The sequence below is a fragment of the Palaemon carinicauda genome, chromosome 36, assembly GCF_036898095.1.
Source record: "Palaemon carinicauda isolate YSFRI2023 chromosome 36, ASM3689809v2, whole genome shotgun sequence".
In the NCBI taxonomy this organism is placed as follows: domain Eukaryota; kingdom Metazoa; phylum Arthropoda; class Malacostraca; order Decapoda; family Palaemonidae; genus Palaemon; species Palaemon carinicauda.
The window spans coordinates 65,256,264-65,262,836 of NC_090760.1; positions in this window are offsets into that span (position 1 = coordinate 65,256,264).

Here is a 6,573-nt window from a genome sequence, read left to right on the forward strand (position 1 = left end):
TATATATTTGAAAGGATAACTATAACTATAACTCATTCAGCCAAGGAAGATATTTCACCATTGGAGTTTGCGTACTTCTTAACTAAGTTCGCAAAAACAGATATGATTACAATTTGGTACAGGTACCGAGTTGAATGAAAGAATACAAGAGTAAGATATCAGAAATATTTCAAAAAACCATTTTCAATAACTTTCTTGTCTTCCACTGTCTCCGGTTGGTGATCTCTTGCCTGAGGGTACACTCAGGCCCACTATTCCATCTTGTTTCTCTTCATCTTGTTATTTTGAAGTTTTTATAGTTTACATATGAAATATTTATTTTAATATTATTTTTCCTAAACTTCTCTTGTAGTTTTTCCTTATTTCTTTTCTTCTCTGGGCTATTTCCCTGTTGGAGACCTTGGGCTTATCGCATCCTGCTTTTCCAACTAGGGTTGTATCTTAGCGCGTAATAATAATTAAAATTCAGAAATATTTATGTGATTTGAATAATCTAAAATAATGTTAGAAATTTACTCTCCAATTCCAGCTTGTTCCGATGACCAAATTTCCTACATTTTAATCTTTCAAAAAATATTCCCCGAAATGCTAATCGAAGATTTATAGAAGACATTATCAGTCATAAAAGTAGTTTAGTCTCTGATTGGTCAGATTACTTTTCCCCTTTTACCCTGTTGAACTCCAAAGACTGGATGTATCTAAAAAAAAATTGTCCTTGGAAGTATATTAATGCTCTTCCAGAATTGGCAGATCAGTTTTAACCAAGTTGGATGTAGATGTTCCCTTGGTAAAGGGGGGATTCAATCAGGAGCCAGAGTTCCAAAGACTAGATGTAACAGGAATGAAACAGTCCTGGAAAGTATAATAATAGTCAGGCCTTCTCCACCATGAGGCTCAATACTACACAATATTCTAGAAGTTTTATTCCAGCTATGACCAAGTTGTGGAAAAAAGTGAATACTATAAGAGAAAGATCCACGAAACAGCAACAGACATAAGCTATATTGTCTCCTAAATGGTGTAATGAGAAATGTAAACGAAAAGAAGCTACCTGATGGATATAGTGACCAGGTACTAGCAAATAATTTTCTAATAATCTTTAAAAACAAAATTGAAAATATAACCAGATCATTTGTAAATACTCAACATCAGATTACTGATGCACCTGACACAGAAAATTAATAAGATTTTACAACATAACACAAGATGACATCACCAGAATTATCAAGAGAGCAAAGTAAACAAACTGCACGATTGATCATATGCCAGCATCTGAAGTAATAGGAGAGAGAAACTTTTCTAGTCTAGCCAAAATAATAATAAGAATAGTAAATGCAAGCATTGATGAATGTAAGTTTCCCAAATCTGAGAAAACGGCTATGGCTATAGTCGCACCAGTTCTGAAAAATGCACTGGACTACCAGGAATTAAGCTAATATAGACCTATTTCAAATCTATCCTTTGTCTCAAAAGTGCTTGAATATGTAATTCTTGAACAACAAGTCAGCCACTTAGAAATAATAGAATCTTTGCCTGACATCCAATCTGCTTACAGAAAACTATACTCTACGGAGAGAGCCATCTGCTCTGTTGTAAATGACATGCTGGAAATGATGGATGAAAATAAATGTGCTATTTTGATATTGCTCGATCTCAGTGCTGCTTCTGATACAGTTGTGCATGAACTGCTACTAAATGATCTACAGTGCATAGGAGTTGAAGATCAAGCTTGCTAATACCTAAAAGACTACTTGGTTGGTAGAAATTATTCTGTGCAAATTGGAAACTCTTATTCATCATATGAACCTTTAAACATAGGGATACCTCAGGGGAGTGTACTTGGCTCATTCTTATTCTGCATCTATACTATTGGTATATCAAAATACTACAAAGGCATGGTGTGAAGTTCAAACTACTGTATTTGCGGATGACACACAATTTTACATCTCCATAAATGATATAGATGACACTGCTGAAACTCTAAACCGAATCCTTGATAGTATTAGAGAATGGATGACATGTAAACAACTATAATTCAATGAGAACAAAACTGAGTTAATGGTGGTGGGTAAGAGAAACAGCGTTACAAGCTTGGGTGATATTCAAATGAACATAAATAATGACTCAGTGTCGATATCTAGTAAAGTTCGTGATCTAGGTGTATTTCTTGACTGTAACTTGTCTCTTTGATGTCTCACACGATTACAATACAGGTCCACTTTTCTGTTTCATTTGTTTGATGTTGGCTACTCCCCAAAATTGGGGAAGTGCCTTGGTATATGTATGTAACTTGTTTCTCAATGCCTAAATAAATAATGTAGTAAAAACTGCTGGTTATCATCTAAGAAATATTGCTTTTTTTTTTTTAAAAAGTACCTGGATGAAAATTCTGTAAAGAAACTTGTGACAAACTGAGTAATTACCAGGATTGACTCCTGCATCTCCATCTATTACAATTTACCAAAAGTATAACTTAAGAAATTACAAACCATAATAAACAGAGTAGCAAGACTGATAAAAGGTGTCCCACTTGATTTACACTGGCTGCCGATTAAAGCTACCAGAAACGGTCGTCCAAAACACTTAAGAGAATTGCTTCATGTTGTGCAGCCAACAAATCGTGTCGACACGAGAATAGTTACAGAGGGTTTCAAACTATTGGAACCTAGATATACTGTATGTCTACTGTAGGCTCCAGAGCCTTTAAATATGCAGCCCCGAGACTATACAAAAAGCTCCTACAAGACATCCAAATGATTGAAGACCTTAAGGCTTTCAAGAGGAAACTGAAGACTTTCTTAATCCATGAGTCACATGACAGTGATGATTCAACAGTAAGGGAGCAATACGTGATATGAAACATTGAATACTCTGAACAAACAAGATATAACAACAGTGGAGGTCCTGTAGAGAGTGGGGTACCCCTGCTGTATGGGACTGGAAAAGCAACCGTCAAAGTAAGTGGAATGATCTGCCTAAATGGGCAGTTGAATCAGTAGAACTTCAAAAGTTCAAACTTGCAGCAAATGTTTTTATGTTGAACAGGCTAACATAAGTATCATTTTACAGTTTATATATAAAATATCTTTGTTCCTACACTAAATACAAACCCTCATTCTTTACTACAGGAGATATTCTAGCGCGAGCTGGAAAATACGGCAGAAAAACCTTAACAAGGTCGTTAACGACCAGGCTGGTAGTTATCCACCTGTTAGGGGTGGGGGACTGCCGGCCGGTAGCCACTGAATACCTTCAATCGAATTCTAGCTGTCGCAGTGGTCACACCGATACTCCTGCTTTTGTTTGACCTGCAGACTAGCCTTTCTTTAGGGTGTTTTTGATTAACTTTTTCTTTTTCTTTCTTTATTAGATGTGATGTCCTCTATTATGAGGAAGTGTCCCGGGATTCCCCCGAGATCTTATGGCACATTCATGCCACCACCGGAGGTGGATCCTCATTCCCTATGCCCTTCGTGTAGAGGTCATAGGTGTTCTGAAGGCTCCCCCTGCCAAGTATGTAGAGAATGGTCGCCTTCGCAGTGGGATAAGTTCATGAAGAGGAAGAAGAAGAAATCCAAGAAGGATTCGTTACCTCCAGGTTCGCCATCGAAAGGTAAGGAGTCTCGGGCCTCTTCTTCGGCCTCTCGATCTCTTCCTTCAGACTCTGCCTTGCCTCCTTCCTCCGGGGGGAAGTCAAGGAAGAGCGGCACCATTGACTTAACCCCCATTCTCCCGGGTCAGGCGAATCAAGTTGCCCCTCCCAGTGGGACATTTTCTTCCATTATCGGAAATAATTCTTTTCCAACTTCTATTCCAGATCACCTACGAGCGGTACGGCCTGCCCTTGGACTTCCTGGTTCTCCTTTGGGGGAAGTGTGGAACCGGTTCCTCGCGGGCACAGTTTTACCTCAGATTCCTTCTGTTTTGGAACCTTCGGGAGTTCCGGACCTCGCCTACATCCCGTCAGCCCAATCGGCGGTCGCTGAAGTGTCGGCAGATGTAATAACTTCAGCTCCCGCGGCTCCTACTCCGCTCCTCGCTTGCGCTTCTACGAAACAACGTCGCAAGCGCGATCATCGCGATACCTCCCCCTCCTCCTCCTCATAGTCTTTGTCCTCCTCGGAGTATAGGAGGGAGAGAGAGAAGAGGAAAAGGAGAGCTCGCTCTCCTTTGCCCAGACGTTCTCGTCAGAGAGAGAGGCGACATAGGAAGAAACGTTATCGTTCTCGCTCTTCCTCGCCCTCTATCTCTTCATGAAATGTCTCGCCGAGAAGCGATAAGCGCTCTCGTCATAAACATAAGAAGAGTACATCCTCGCGTCATCGTTCTGCTTCGCAATCATCTTCCTCTCGCGAGGGATCATCTAGGCGCTATAAGAAGAAGAGCTCTACGATACATTCTCGCTCTTCGTCACGAGAGTTCTCATAAGCGCAATAAGCGCTCCGCTTGGGGCGACGTTTCATCTAATCGCGCCCGGAGCGCGACCAAGCAAAGAGAGCATTCTGAGTGCGATTCCTCTCCTTCACATATTATCTTGAGGAGCTCAGATCGCTCTAGGGAAGGGAGGAAGAACACTTCTTCTCGCCGTCGTTTCTTATCAACAGAGAGAGAGCGCTCCCGTCCTTCAATCTCCCGATCGCGCAAGTCTCCGGACATATCCACGCGGGGTCATTCACCTCGCACTCGCGTTTCAGACAGAACAGCTCCCGTTCCCGTACTTTCTAACGAGTTACGGAATATAAGCTTCACGAAAACTTCAGAAGACGCCGGGGTTCAACCCTTCTTCTCTTCGGCTGAGAACAGAGGAGAAAGGACAGACCGCCGATCAATGCAACCTCTTATTGAGACAGTACCGTTAATCCGATCGCCTATGCCTAAACCATCAACTTCCAGGCAAGATCAGGCGTGCGCGGCGCCATTAGCCAGCGCCCAGCCTTCCCTTGGAATATCGGCAATGGAGTATGCTACTTCGCCGTTACCTACAGACACTCGGGCTTCTATCGCCCTCCCTCGCGAGGAATTAGCGCGACCGGAAGATTCCTCGGAAGAAAAACCATCAAAAGATTTAGAATCCTCCTATCTGAGGGCTCTAAGAACGATGTGTAATATCTCAGGCCTCGGAGATTTACATCTGTCACCTCGACATACCGACGCTCCAGCTTTAGACAGACTATGTCGTACTCCACCAAACCCTAAGACCAGAATCGAACTTCCCTGGTCTATTCACACTGCAGGCCGTCTGAGGAAGGCCTCGCAGGCGGTCTCGGGGGAAACGGGTTCCTTGAAGTCTCAAGGATCCCATAAACTTCTGCAATTTCCTTTTACGAGGCAAAAGCATTTTTACAAGGTCAGAGACGCCAACCCTTCTCCTCTGACCCTGAATCCCCTCACAGCAAGGCTCACACCTGGCTGCTCTGCAGAGAGACTCTCTTCTCTTCCAGTCTCCTTCACCGCCACAGAAGCCTCGGCAATGGATGCAGCGTCAATGTCCCTTCTGGAGGCATTACAGTAACCTGGTTTGACACGTGGTCAGGCACAGTCGGCTATCTAGCAAGTCACGAAGACCTTTCAAACCAAAACTCCATGCAGTCCCTGCAGGAAGTCCTTGCTGCTGGGGCCAAAACAATGGACTTCCTGACTGCTACGACTGCAACGATGTGGGGCAACTGGATTCTCAAAAGGAGGGAATTAGTAGTCTCCAGACTTCATAGGAGCATCGGTAAGACTGAGAAGTCTGATTTGAGGAACTCAGATCTTCTGCAACCTCTCCTCTTTCCTAAGCAGGCAGTCTCCTCTGCATTAGATACTTGGAGAAAAGAGACGCAGGACACCGCGAAGCAAAAGGCTGCTTCCTTTCGCCCAATGCAACAGCAGCCAACTCCACAACCCAAAGCAACAATCGCAACTCCACTGCCAGCCAAGACCCTCAGCCGCCCCTCTTTTACACCCAAACCTATGGGCAGAGGAAAGTTGGCTCCTCCTAAGGCTAAAGGCAGAGGGAGGAACCCTAGACAGAAATAGGGTCACGGCTCCCCCCTCACAGTGCGTAGGGGGTTGCCTGCAGGGGAGTTGGAGGAGGTGGTAGGCTATGGGGGCCATGCAATGGACCATCTAGGTGCTTCGTTGGGGGTACCGCATCCCCTTCATAGACTCTCCTCCTCCTCTAATTCCTCCCCCGATCTCGTCCTCCCAGGTCCCTCGGGATCCCGGGAAACGGCAAGCCCTAGCTCGGGAGATCCAGATCATGCTTCTAAAAGACGCCATTCAAGAGGTCTCCAACGCTTCCCCGGGGTATTTCAGTCGCCTCTTTCTGGTAGAGAAAGCCTCGGGAGGTTGGAGACCAGTAATCGATCTGTCGACCTTGAACCAGTTTGTGAAGCAAACTCCATTCAAAATGGAGACAGCTGCCTCCGTGACCCAAGCAGTGCATCCAGGAGACTTTATGGCATCTGTGGACTTAAAAGATGCATATTTCCAAGTGCTGATCCATCGCACATCCCGGAAATTCCATGCTCTTTCTGGTTCAGGGTCGAATCTTCGAGTTCAAAGTCCTGTGCTTCGGCCTCTCGACCG